This window comes from Hetaerina americana, unplaced genomic scaffold (assembly GCF_022747635.1).
Source record: "Hetaerina americana unplaced genomic scaffold, ioHetAmer1.1.p SCAF_12, whole genome shotgun sequence".
NCBI classification, from domain to species: Eukaryota; Metazoa; Arthropoda; class Insecta; order Odonata; family Calopterygidae; genus Hetaerina; species Hetaerina americana.
Window position 1 is genome coordinate 1,315,569 of NW_027286292.1, and position 14,124 is coordinate 1,329,692.

General features: G+C 45.9%; 1 protein-coding gene across 2 annotated transcripts in view; it reads left to right on the forward strand.

The window, feature by feature from the left end:
* The first annotated feature begins 385 nt into the window (after positions 1-385).
* Positions 386-14,124, forward strand: part of jar (Myosin heavy chain 95F jaguar) — a 130,426-nt gene continuing 116,687 nt past the window's right edge. For both annotated transcript variants that reach the window (XM_071582592.1, XM_071582593.1), the window contains exon 1: positions 386-583. The gene's annotated coding sequence lies outside the window, so the exon portion shown is untranslated. The remainder of the gene's footprint in view (positions 584-14,124) is intronic.

Genomic DNA, 14,124 nt, shown 5'->3' on the forward strand with positions numbered 1-14,124 from the left:
TACGTCATGACATTATTTTCCCAAGAGCAGAGTCGATTCGCGAGAGCATTCGAAGTCGGATGGCGGTAAAACGTCATAACCATCGCCCGCCCCACCCCTCCCGTGCACGTCAGGGGCGGCAATGCCCCACGGACATCCCGCCGCCGGCCCTGGCCGCCCCCTATTTCCCCCGCTCCAATTTACGTGCTCCACTTCCCCATCCGTCGTCTACCGCCCCCGCCGCCGCCGTGCGTGGCACCAGGAATCTCCTCCTAGCCACCCCTCCGCCCCCACTCCCCCGCCTCAGTCCCCCGCCCCCCTTCTCCCTACTGCCCCCCCCCCCCGGCCAGCTGCTCACCCTCCCATCCCATCTGCACGAGGCGGCCTCAGTAGCGAGTGAGTCGAAGGCGAGGCGAGTCGTGGTGGCGAAGCAGGCGAATCGTGGTGGCGAGGCGGGCGAGAGGAAGCGGAGCTCATCCAGAGGACGGGATTCGGCGCGCCGAGTGCGCTGTCGGCGGCGCCGGCTTCCTGCAGGGCCGGACGTTCAAACAGGAGCGTGTCCCTTCGGAGCCCAGTGCTGTTCTACGCTTCGTTCTCCCAGCAGGTGAGTCGAGGAGCCGCGCACCCCTTCCGCGGGTGGCGGCGAAAGTCGCCTACCCCCCCTCCCCCGGTGTGCTCCAGTGCGAAGTTATGGGTGTGCAGCGAGGATTGCCCTGTGTTGTGCGAGGAAGAAGCCGTGAGAGGGGGCTGCGGACGCTGGAGGCACTTGGGTCCAGAATTAATGAGAATGTGTCGTCTCCTCTCTTCCATTTGGCGTGCTCTCAATCGCCTTTCCTCGTAAGCCATCGAAATGAAAATTGTCACGTCGGCAAGTGGGATATTACCGCACGAGTATCTTACCTGGCTGGAGCTGCGCTTTTCAGGAAGTACGTGGCGCCCCATATCGGTGACTTGGGGCCGTTTTATGTGAGAGATAAGTACTAAATGGAGGTATACTACTCACGCTTCAATTGGATCAGGAGGATCGCGAATCAGTGAGACGCGTAAACTTGACTGTACATTTCACTTTCATTGCTGATTTTCGATTGTCGGAAATTCCGTTAGCAATCCATCAAATGTGTTATTGAGACAGACTTGCAAAAGTATATTTGGCAGAAGTGAGTGCATCGAAGTATGCAGTAGGGAACGGCATTATACGCAAAATGATGCGGAGGGTCGAGTGACTGCCTTAGTGACGAAAGCTGCAACCATTCTTTGCGTGAAAATATGTACATAAAGAAACTCATGCATATTGCAACAATTACTATCGATGTGGCCTTGGGTGTTCGTTTTCATACGAGCGTTGTTTCTGCTCGTAGTGTTGGCGATATTCACTGCAATATAGTAAATACTCCACGGAACTCTCCAAGAGGATGAGAGAATTTGGCGTGGGTGTCGGGAATATCTCCTCCTTCAAATAATTATTCGTGATGCGATGACCAAATAATGAATTTACGTATACTATTACTCAATGGGAGTCTTTTGGGAGCCACGGTTCCAGGAAATCGCTCGACGCCCGCAAGAATTGCTCGCTGCAATCTCCTACAGCTTCCAGGAATTAAATTGACAGCACCTACCCTTGGAGTCGTGAGCCCAGCAGGAATTCGTTGGGATGGGGATCCTAGGCCCAGGACCATTTTACACATATTTTATTTCTCTTACATTCCATGCCACGCGTATCAGCCTTTAATAAGAGTAGTTTGAGCTGAGAATCTTATGCGCATAATTATCAGTATATTTACTTGGATTTTCAATGGCGACTAACACAAAGAAAGTTTGCTCGATCACAAATTTCCACTATAGTCGCATTGCTGTCACATGTAACATCGTTTTCGGTAAAAGTTGTGTCAGATTAACTCTTCCACTGTTTCTAATAGAAACCGCGATGAACATAGGTGACCTAACACCCCTCGCCACACGCCCTTTCGGCGGCTTGCGGGGTATTATGTCGATGTACTTTCGAAACGAGCTGCTACTCCGAGTCAGAGAAGTCAGTAAGTGAAGGCAGCATTCAACTGAGGAAGGCCTATTAAAATTGCTTTCCACAGGGCTCTCAGGCTACTATTTAATGCAGTAGGTTTGATGGCATGGAGAGATTTCGTCACACAGCGGATGGGAATATATATTTGGGGATATTTTCTGATTTTGTCTTGATAGCCTACCTGTCTGTTCATCGAGCACATTCAATCCTTCGAGGAATCCATTGGCATTGAGAGGCCAACTTCGATGCTCCGAGTTTCTTTATGGAAACCGAGGAGCTGAGAAGCTGCCGACGGCGTGATAAAAAAGGCTGTGAAGCGACGAAAAGAAGTCAGCCGCGCCCCACGCCCCCTCCTCGCTGGTAGAGAGATCCCAATGAAGAGGCGTGGCGTCAGTTTTATTTCTCGTGCCAATTGTACTGTTGTATTGTGAGTCTTGCCCTGGAGCCGCGGTTTGATTCCACGAATGCCGAGGTCTTCGACCGTCGATGAGCGTGGTGAATCATCCACCTGACGTATCGGCAGCCCTCACTGGCATGGAGTAGTCTCATTTGCGCCGTATTGATGATGGTCTTCTTCTTTGGCACATGCTGATCCGGTATCCTAGTCTCCCCACGTGCTCCACGTGTGTGGCATTAGCCAGCATCCAGGAGACGCTCTCGCTCGATCACCTTCGGAGGCGGTACGGATTTGTGGTTTTAAGAAGACAATCCACGATGGGGCCGTTCGGTTTGCAAGTCCGCGATGCCCTGTCGGGGTGAGCGGTTCCCTTTAATGCGGCTTTGACACCGCGGGTGGTGTGCACTGGCCCCAGTGCAACCCCGCCTCCCGCCGTGCACACATCCGGCGTTCCTACGCACGCCGCTTCGTACGTACGCCTCGTCCTTGCGTGCCCTTTGACCGCCACAAATGATAAACGTGCGGCTCGCACACCCTCCCCTACCGTGCCCACGTCCCTTCTCTCTCTAGGGCGCGGGTTCAACTCCGGGAGACCCTGGACTCCTCAGCTCGGAATTTAAGATGATAGGAACAGAGGAAACGGGAGAGGAGAGTAAAAATAATAGTCGAAGGGGAGGGAAAAGAGGGCGCGATGGAATCTTAATCTACATAATACCCTGAAATCCAACGGGTAGGTGTGAGGCAGGGGTTGCATCCACACCAGGAATGCACAGCACGCGAACAGGCAAAGTCACGGACCATGCATGAGCCTGACTACAGGAAGAAAATTAACATGCAATGAACTAGTAAACAACTATGAGTCAAGAACAATACACATTGTACCACCACCATATCTAGTCAAGTCATGCGGCAAGTGTGATACGAATAGACGTAAACATGTGCAAACATGCATATTCGTACACTAAAATATGTGCACACATGCATACCTACATACATGTACATATAATCTGTAATGATGTGGCCAGTTAACCCCTAGTTGGTGTGAGTAACAGCTATAAATTTCTCGAATTGTTTTGGGAAAGGACAGTATCTTAAGCCTATCCGTTCTGCAGTCTAAACTCTCTGACCTCAAATGAATTATCATGTCTTCCATAGTAATTTGGGTTTTTTTAAAAATGTGCTGAACGTCTTCAGAAAACTGATGGGTCTTTATTTATTTTAGAAATTCCGACTAAAAATTAATCTTCGCTTTTCGAGGGGATCTCACCGCAAATCTTTCAATAACTTCTGTCACACTCAACATAGTGGTCCGTAGTATGAGTTTCACGTTCCCTCTGACGAATTTCTCGTCAATCCCGTGACCTCCTCCCCCCGCGGGCGCCACCCCCTTTCCGGTGAGGACGCTTCCGGCCTCTCCGGGCTCGCCCCCCAATTGAGTTTAGTTTTTCATTGGTCCTGCTCGAAGTAATTAGCTTATTTTTCCTGGGACCCCGATGTAGTAAAAAAATATGACGTGCGGCGTCGTTCTGGTGCCCCAGTGAGCTGATCTCGGGGAACCCTAATTTCACGATCCCACCACCGCACTCCGTCGCCCACCTGTTTCCCTTTGGTAGCGATAACCCCTCACTCCTATTATGCCCCCTTTGGACCCTGCCCCCACGATCGGACACCTGTTAAACGTCGTGCGCCACGCTCTGGGGTCGCAACCCTCGCGGGAACGATCTTTTGGTCTCGAGTCCCGTACCGAAACTTCCGCGTGGGCGACTGTCCATTACCGTGCGAGTGGGCGTCTCTCGTCCCACCAAGTTGCCCACCGGCGGCCCGTCGCCCGACCTAGCGGCCCGTCCTAGTGTGAGGAGGCCGCCGCTTCCACCGGAGGGATTTAGAGTTGGCGCGCTTGACGCCTGGGAGAGAGATCTATTGAGAGCGGTGGCGGTGTCTCAGAGATTTTCCCAATAATATGCACCGACGAGTCGGCCAATGTCAGTCCGTCAGTGAGCGCGGTTCCCGTACTACATATAAATAAATGAATAAATATTCCTTTCGGTCCACTTCACCTTTTCCATCCTTTTCAACACCTACATTTCAAAAACCTCCAATCTACGTATATCCTCCTGCTTGAGTGATCACGTTTCCGCACCGTACATAACTACGCTCTTTATCAAAGTTTTGACGAGTCTTTTGTTAACGTCCTTACTCAATGTCCCTGTCATCAGCTCCCTTCTCCTTGTGAAAGACTTTTCCTCGCCCAATTCTTTTCCTTACATCACTATTACGTTCTGATCCATAACACTTCCGAGATACGTAAACTGTTCTACCTTCTCTGGTTTCTTCTATCCTCCTATTTTAATATTTAGCTTAGCCTTTCTCATTCACGAAAATCGCGCTACCTTTGTTCCATTGATATTGATTATCATCCCATATCTATCGCGCTGAGTTTCCAATTCACTCAGCAATTCTTGTAACCCTTGGATAACTGTAACTAGCTTGGTCATTTGCAACCCTAACTGATTTGACGAATTTCTCCCCGACTTTTTTTCCTACTTCCAATTCTGCCCATGCTTATTTAAACATTTCCTCCACATGTACGTTGTACAGCACCGGTGATAACGTGAAACCCTGCCTTGCGGTGATAACGTACAACCCTGCCAGGTTGCGGATTAGCCTCCTGTCCCTCCAATCTATTCCTATTTCCTTCAATATGCTCATTAGCTTTTCCCAATTCACTCTATTAAACGCTTTTTCAAAATCTATGAAACAGGCCAATACGTCCGGATTGTATTCTATATTCCTCTAGGTTAGTGATCTCATTACTGTAATGGCATCGCGCGTGCTTCTCCCCTTCCTAAATCCTAACCCGTCATCCCCTAGGTAATCATTTACCTTGTTCTCCATCCTTTTTTGGATGATCCTGAGAACCACTTTCGCTGCGTGGGAAATCAAACTTATTGTTCTGTAGTCCTCACATGATCTAGCCTTTATCCTTCTCGGAGTTGAAACTAACATTGATCTCACAAAGTCTTTCGGCGAAATTCCTTCCTCATATATATTTATGTATGTATGTATACACACACACACACACACACACACATATATATATATATATATACATATATATATATATATATATATATATATATATATATATATATATATATATATATATATATACGAGGGCTCGTATATATAATGGGCTGACACAATATAACACAAATAGAAAAGAATAGCCACATTTAAAAGAACACTCACACGGTAAATTGTTCGAGCTTTCGGCCCTCTCAGAGGCCTTCTTCAAGAGAGACTCTCTTGAAGAAGGCCTCTGAGAGGGCCGAAAGCTCGAAAAATTTACCGTGTGAGTGTTCTTTTAAATGTGTCTATTCTTTTCTATTTGTGTTATATTGTGTCAGCCCATTATTGTGCCGCTCGTGTGGGTTTTTCCGTACAATCGTATATATATATATATATATATATATATATATATATATATATATATATATATATATATATATATATATCCCTCCTCGGACTACAACCTTGACGTGGTGGAAGGGCTTGTACGTTCCGATGATCCCTAGAGCTGTGCTGACGGGAGTAATAATTATTGCTCCTGGTAGGGTCACCCATGCCAGATAGGTCGAAGGTTAGGAGCCAGACGAAAGGTAGTCCACGCAGCGTCTGTTCCTCAGTGAGGCGGCTGCAATGGCGTCTAACCCCAGTTGGGCGGCCAGTAAGTGATGGTGTCACGTTAAAAACACTATTGAGGAAGGCAACGGGAAACCACCTAAATTATCATTCCCAAGATTAACATGATGGACTATACAGAGTTTGAGTCCTGGCAACTACGGGGCTCGGCCCAATCGACCGTGTGTCGTGCCCGGCAGCGGGGGAGGCAAGGCTTCCGCGGTCGTCATCCCACGAAACCCTTGCAAGGGAAAACCAGCAGCAGCAGGACATAAGACGCAAGAGAAGAAGATCACGTTAGTTAGAATAGGAACGTGGAATGTTAGGACAATGATGAGGACAGGGAAATTGGAGAATGTTAAGCGAGAGATGGAAAGGGGAAATATAGATATTTTAGGTCTATGCGAGGTGAGATGGAAAGATAGCGGGGATTACTGGAGTGATAAGTATAGAATAATATACAGCGGCGGGGACAAGAGCCAACGAGGGGTTGCCATAGTATTAAATGAAGAGGTAGGAAGAAGCGTAGTCAACATAGAGCAGGTAACGGATAGATTATTACTAATTGAGACAAAATCAGAACCGACGAACTTGGTTATTATTCAGGTATACATGCCACCGAGCAACCATAAGGAAGAAGAGGCCGATAGGATATGCGATCAGTTAGAGGACATAATCGCGTGTGTTCCTGCAGGGAAACATTTGATAGTGATGGGAGATTGGAATGCGACGGTTGGCGAAGGAATAGATGGTGACGAGGTCGGGAGCTACGTTTCAGGCACGGGGAATGACCGCGGGGAGAAAGCAGTTGAGTTCTGCAGGAGACAGGGGTTAGTCATCCCCAATACTTGGTTTAGACGCCACAAAAGACGCAGGTATACATGGAAAATGCGAGGTGACTCAGAAAGGTATCAGATAGATTATATCCTGGTTAGAGACAGATTTAGGAACAGTGTGATAAATTCGCACAGCTTCCCGGGAGCGGATGCGGACTCTGACCACAATTTAGTTGTTATGAAATGTAGAGTCCGTTTCAAAAAGATAAGGCAGGGGCGGCGAGTTAGAAAATGGAATGTAGAAGCATTAAATGGTTTGAAAAGGAAGGAATACAAACAGGCGGTAGAGGAAATCATGGAGGATGGTAAAGAGCTAAGTACTATCGAAGAAAAATGGTGGAATATAAAGACAGGGTTGCCTAAAGCCGCAAAAGACACTATTGGAACCGTTAACTCTAATGCGAAAACTCGTTAATGCGAAAAGGACTAGGAAACCATGGATCACGGATGAGATGATTACAAAGATGGATGAGCGGTGAAAAAGGAAGAATGTAAATACAGTGTTAGGCAAAATGAAGTACAAAGAATTGAAAAAATTGAGGCGGGCAACAAATAAAGCAAAAGAAGCATGGTGGAAGACGCAGTGCGAGGATATGGAAAGTCTGCAGAGGAAGGGTGAAATCGGTGCGCTGTACAGCAAAGTTTAATCTTTATCGGGAAGTAAGAAAGGGAGATCAACGATAGCAGTTAGAGATAAGTCGGGTAAGGTAATAGTTGACGCAGGGAAGATCCAAGAGAGATGGAAGGAATATATAGAAGAACTGTATAGTAAAGAGCTTAGACCAACAAAGTTAGACATAGAAGAGGAACTTGGCGCAGAGGAAGATAGCTTAGGTCCAGGCGTACTACACAATGATATAGAAAGGGCATTTAGGGAGATGAAACTAAATAAGGCCGTGGGGGTGGATAGTATTCCCGTGGAACTTTTAAAGGGCTTAGGAAAATGTGGGAAGAAGAGGCTATATGGGCTGATCCGTAGTATTTATGAGGAAGGAATCTGGCCGGAAGACTTTGTGAGATCAGTTTTAGTTCCTATTCCGAAAAAGGTAAAGGCTACATCATGTGAGGACTACAGGACGATAAGTTTGATATCCCACGCAGCTAAAGTTTTTCTCAGGATCGTAAACAAAAGGATGGAGAGTAGGGTAACTGATTACTTAGGGGATGATGAGTTTGGGTTTAGGAAGGGGAGAGGTACGCGTGATGCCATTGCAGTAATGAGATTATTAATCGAGAGGAATATAGAACACAACCAGGAGGTATTTGCCTGTTTCGTAGATTTCGAAAAGGCGTTTGACAGAATGAATTCGGAAACACTAATGAGTATATTGCAGAAAATAGGAATAGATTGGAGGGAAAGGAGGCTAATCCGCAACCTGTACATGTCTCAGACTGCTCAGGTGCGAGTGGGGAACGGGGAGTCCGGTTGGGAACAGTGTTAGGAAGAGGTGTACGGCAGGGTTGCCCATTATCACCGTTGCTGTTCAACCTGTATGCAGAGCAAATGATTAAAGTGGCATGGGAAGAACTGGAGGTAGGAATGAAGGTGGGCGGGGAATTCGTGAAATCAGTTAGGTTTGCTGATGACCAAGCTTTAATTTGTCAGTCAGCCAAGGGGCTGCAAGCATTGCTGAGTGAATTGGAAATTCAGTGCGACAGGTTTGGGATGAGAATCAATATTAATAAAACAAAGGTTATGCGATTTTCTAGAAAGAAAAAGGCTAAGCTTAACATTAAAATAGGAGGGCAAAAACTAGAGCAGGTAGAACAGTTTACGTATCTCGGTAGTTTTTTGGACCAACACGGTCAAAGTAGTAAGGACGTAAGGAGAAGAATTGCGCTAGGCAAAGAGGCTTTCACAAGGAGGAGGGAGTTGATGACGGGGATGTTGTGTAAGGATGTTAAGAAAAGACTCGTAAAAACTTTAATTTGGACCGTAGCTATGTACGGCGCGGAAACGTGGTCATTGAAGCAGGAGGATAGACGTAGACTGGAGGCTTTTGAAATGTGGGTGTGGAGAAGAATGGAGAAGGTGAAATGGACGGAGAAGAAAACAAACGAGGAAGTACTTAGAATGGTGGGCGAAGAGAGGGGTTTGTTGGGAGCAATCCTATGGAGGCAGGAAAAGTGGCTGAAGCGGGTGTTGACCGGCAGTGGGATGTTGAAGACTGTGGTAGAGGGTAGAATGTTGGGCAAAAGAGGAAAGGGAAGGAACAGGATAGGGATGTTGGACGGGATGAAGGGAGGAAGAAAGTACTCAGAGATGAAGAGGGACCTGATGTAGAGTAGGATGTTGTGTTTTGCTAGGGGCCAAAATTTTTAATTGGTTATTACGTCCATCCAAAAACCTACGTTAACCGGTATATTTACCTAATAATAAATAATAATATATATATATATATATGTATGCACAATATATATGCATATATATATATATATATATATATATATATATATATATATATATATATATATATATATATATATATATATCTATATATATATATATATGTCTGTATGTATGTGTATATATGTATATATATACACTCACACACACAAGGTAAATGGATAGGGACATATACATGTATACCGGGGTCCCGGTCAAAATATATTTACCCTCTTGAATTGCCTGATTCCGCCTCTCCCAACTCTCCTGTGTTTTGTCCGTTGTATACTATATGTTCCTATTTCCTTTTACCTTATTCCTTATGAATGAATATTTGTTCGCCATATGGTATTCGTGTTTAAATGTGTGAGTTTATGTGTATTTTTATATTTAATATAGAAGAATTTATTTACTGCCTATGAGTGTTTACAAAAATTACTGGAGAAAAAAATGTTGTTTTCTCTAAGAAATTTGATAGTTCTTAATTGATCAACAACCATTTTAATCAACCCGTAGTTCCGTGCGCTTGATAGGTGAGGGTCGTATGTACCGGATATTAACTTGGTCTTAAAAGTCGGAAAATACCTAAGCATTTCATAAATAATGCTATAAAACAGCCGCAGTCACCTGAGAAGTCTGTTACATTCAGAAGGAACCTTTAATCCCGCAGCCGGAGGCGGCTCATGCGTTTGAGTTCCCTTTACGTCATTACGTTATGCAAAACTTTGCAAAGGGGTGCAAAACACCCATTCCGGTATATTTCTCCGTTCAGCCTTTCCATCACTAAAAATCTTCACTTTTCGTCTCGGTATGTAGTTTTTAAAGTGTCCATTCGTCCGTCACCTTCCATTTGAACGGTTTGACGGACCGGGAGGGTTGTCTCCGACGCTTCGATACACCTACGGCGTCGAATAGGCCTGAAAAAAATAGGAAGACTGCTTGGATGCGGTGTTGGTAGGCGGGAGGGGCTGCTCTCGGCACGAAAGGAAAGGATAGGTCGAAAGGGGATCCGATTGGGGAGGAGGGGGGGGGGCAAAGCGCTGAAGTGCCTTGTGTCAGCTTCCCGCCGTTGACCGCGTCACGTGACGCCGTGGTCATCATCGCCCGCTCGGGTTTGCGAGGGCGTGGGGTGTTCGCGAGGGGTACGTCGCGTGACGGGGCGATGCTTGTGAAGACGAAAGGCATGGGAAATATTAAGGCGAAGTCTTGCGGCCAAAGCGAACCCTGCGCCGGTGCCCCCTCCCCCCACCGGTTAGATGACGCCCTGCTAGCCGGGACTTATTACTTTCGCGGATCAAGAATGGGTATTATGCCCTCATTTCTTTCAACCAACATTTTGATTTGCCGGGGATTTATTTTTTCCCTTCGAGTGAGGAATTGGATGCAAGTTCATTTTGCTGTGCATCCATTTAGATTATGGGCAAATATTGCGAGTTGAGCAAATAATAAAGATATCTGAGTACAGGGTGCGTTCCGAAGGTAATGCCATTATTTTTCCAAATTAACGTATTGAACAGATTTGCGCAAACACTTAAAATTCTTCAAAGTACTCTTCATGGGCCTCTACACATTTTTGCCAGCGACTCTGCCATGACCGGTACGCGCCGTGGAAGGCGTCTTCAGGGACCTCTCGCAACGTTTTCGTCACTGCTGATTGGATCTCTTCTGTGGACGAAAAACTGGTTCCTTTCAGGGCTGCCTAAATCCGAGGGAACAGAATGAAGCCTGATGCGGCAGCGTTGGCACCTGGTGTTTGACAAGCGAGTCGTGGACTCGTAGCGCATTGTGGCAAGGCGCGTTGTCGTGATGCAGTTGCCAGGTAGCGGAGATGTATTTTCTCATCCTTATGACCCTTTTTCGGAGTTCTCCGGCACATCCACGTACAAGGCAGCGTTGGCTGTCTGTCCTTGAGGAACAAACTCCTTATGGACCCCTCATTTACTGTCCAAAAGGACAATGAGCATTGTTTTCACTTTTGATTTGCTCATTCCTGCCTTTTTGGGCCTGGGAGATTGGTCTGTGTGCCACTCAGAGCTTTGGCGTTTTGTTTCTGGGTCGTATTAAAAAACCCAGGTTTCATCACCAGTGATGACGTTGTCCAAATAATCAGGTTCATTTTCAATACGTTGCAAAAGTTCACTTGAAATTTACTCTCGATTGGTCTTTTGGTCGTCTGACAACACCTTGGGCACGAGCTTGGCGCGCACACTTTCCACATCGCCAAATCTTCAGTGACACTGCGAAACAACGGTAGACGACAAGTTCAGTTCATTGCCAACCATCTTGATACTCAATCGACGTGCCGAGTCCAACAATTGTCGGACACGAGCCATATTGTTGTCGGTTTTGCTGGTTGGCGGGCGCCCAGAGCCGACCGTTCGTCGTGAACTTCTTGCCGGCCCTCCTTGGAAGGCCTTGAACCACCTCGACACTTGAGAATAGGACGGAGCAGAGTCCCCGTAAGCCTCACGAGTCATTTTGTTTGTCTCCTCAAGAGATATTTTCAATTTAGCACAAAAAAATTAGTAATCACGTAACGTTGCTCGATCGTCATTATTTCGTGACATAACTGACGCCCTGCCACTTCCAAAGCTTGGAGAGCACTGAGATCAAGTTCGCGGCAAAGCTTAGCGTTTCCCTCACCTACTCCAAGTGGTTTGATCCCACTCCAACCAATAGTATCGGCGCGGGAAATTCAATTGCATTACCATCGGAACGCTTCCTGTATCTTAAATGATTTTCGGGCACACCTCTCTGAGCACCCTCTGCTCCACCCAAGCTGTGTTATTTTTCGAGTTCCAGATCTTCCTGGGAAACAATAACCGGCACAGGAAAAGGAACTGCTGCACTCCTACCTTGATGTGAGAATTTAACACAGTTGGACTTAATATTGAGTGAAATCTTCCAAACTGACCTTCGGGTTAATTGTTGCGTTTATGGCTACGAGACCCTTCATTCATGAGTAGTCAAATTGTGAGAGATTGTGAATTACTGTGAGGTGTGCAAATAATATTATTGTAATTTTCAATAAAGGCTCTAAAAATATTTTCGACGTATTTCGCAAGAATTGATGAGTGCGTTTATTGGGAACTATTAATAATTAGCTAAGTGGTAGAGTGGAATTATTGAAAGATTTCCGGTGATTTAGTTCTTATAAAAATGTAGAGAAATGAATGCCAGAAATAGTAGATTTCAAGATTAATTTTTTTCCAAAACAAATAGAAATTGTAATATGTTGTAGCATGGGATTTAAGGATATTTTTAGTTATAATAGTTCTTAGGAGTTCAGGAGTGTGAGATTTCACGGTCCATCTAAAGCCGGCAGATATAGACTACAATAATAATTATGGATGATGGCAACAAGGATCTCCGCACCTAATTCAATCCTTCCCCTTTCCCAATCAGACCCTCTCCCTAATCCCAACAATGTTTGCATCTCCTGCCGTAAACCAGATACATGAATACACGTGTGTGTGGTCGCGGTAGTCCAATGGGTAGAGCGTAAGACTGCTGACCGGAGGGTCCCGGGTTCGATTCCCGGGCAAGGCACTCTGGATACCGGCAGCTCCACCCAAGCTATGTGATTTTTCGGGTACCAGATCTTCCTAGGAAATTACCCTGATGTGAGCATTTCACACGCTGTCGGGCAAACTGACCTTCGGGTTGATTATTGTTTATGGTTTATATACATATAAACCATATATAATTAAACACAGTAATCAACCCGAAGTTTTGAAAGCGTGATATATAATATATAATATTTATATATATATATAATATATATATAATATATATATAATATATATAATATATATATAATATATATATAATATATTATATATAGTATAATATATATAATATATAGTATATATAATATATATAAATATTATATTGGATATCACACTTTCAAAGTCAGCCAGGTTTCGAACGACTTGCGCCTGCGGTCATTGAAATCTAATGGTTTAATATCATAGCTCGTCGCCTTGCCTCAATGGCCGCCCGAGGCTCTTCCTTCGATCTACTCTGAAGCCGTGACTCACGGGAAGATCTAGTATAAACGATCGTGCAGAAACAGGTGCCATGTGGTCTTTGTAAATTTGTTCGCATCCTCATATTCTTCCGATGCAATTCTTGCATAATATGAGCACGTTATAATCCTACCCCAAAATAATGGTGGTACGGAGGTTGACGACCCTGACGGGGTGGGTGTAAGAAGTGCACGCTTCTTTGTTTCTTCTCGGGAGGTGTGGCGAATTTGATGCCGAGGGAAGGCAAACTTGAGGGGGGGGGGAAGGGAGGGAAGACTAATGTCTGCAATTGTGGTGGCCGTCGAGGGCAAGTGATGAGAGTGAACGAGCATTTTCCCTTCCGTGGGAACGGGGCCGCGTGAGTCGCGGGCCGCGATGTAACTCCATCCCAATCGAAGTCTCTCAAGTGCGGGCCCCGTTCTTTCTCTTTCGTCGGCCGCAATTGACACTCGTCGACGGGGCCGTAATTTCGATCGTCGAGTCGAAACAGTTGAGTCGGCCGCCGCCGGTGTTGACTTCCCCGTCGTCCCGTGCTCTAGTCTCGGGCGTTTCAGCGTTGGGCGAGTCGGGAAGTTCAAAATCGTTCCACTCGGGTGAACATCCGTGCTCTGCTGGCGCCGTTCGTTCTACTCCCTCTGCATTGGGGTCAAAGAACTAGCTACAAGACATTACTATCCGGTCCTTTGTTTTTGCATACATTAATGCTTTTGAGTAAGATGTGTTAAACATTTACGGGGTTTTCCTTGAAAAAAATTCCAATGCCCATTTTCTGGGATATGAGTACCGTGTGAACTGTT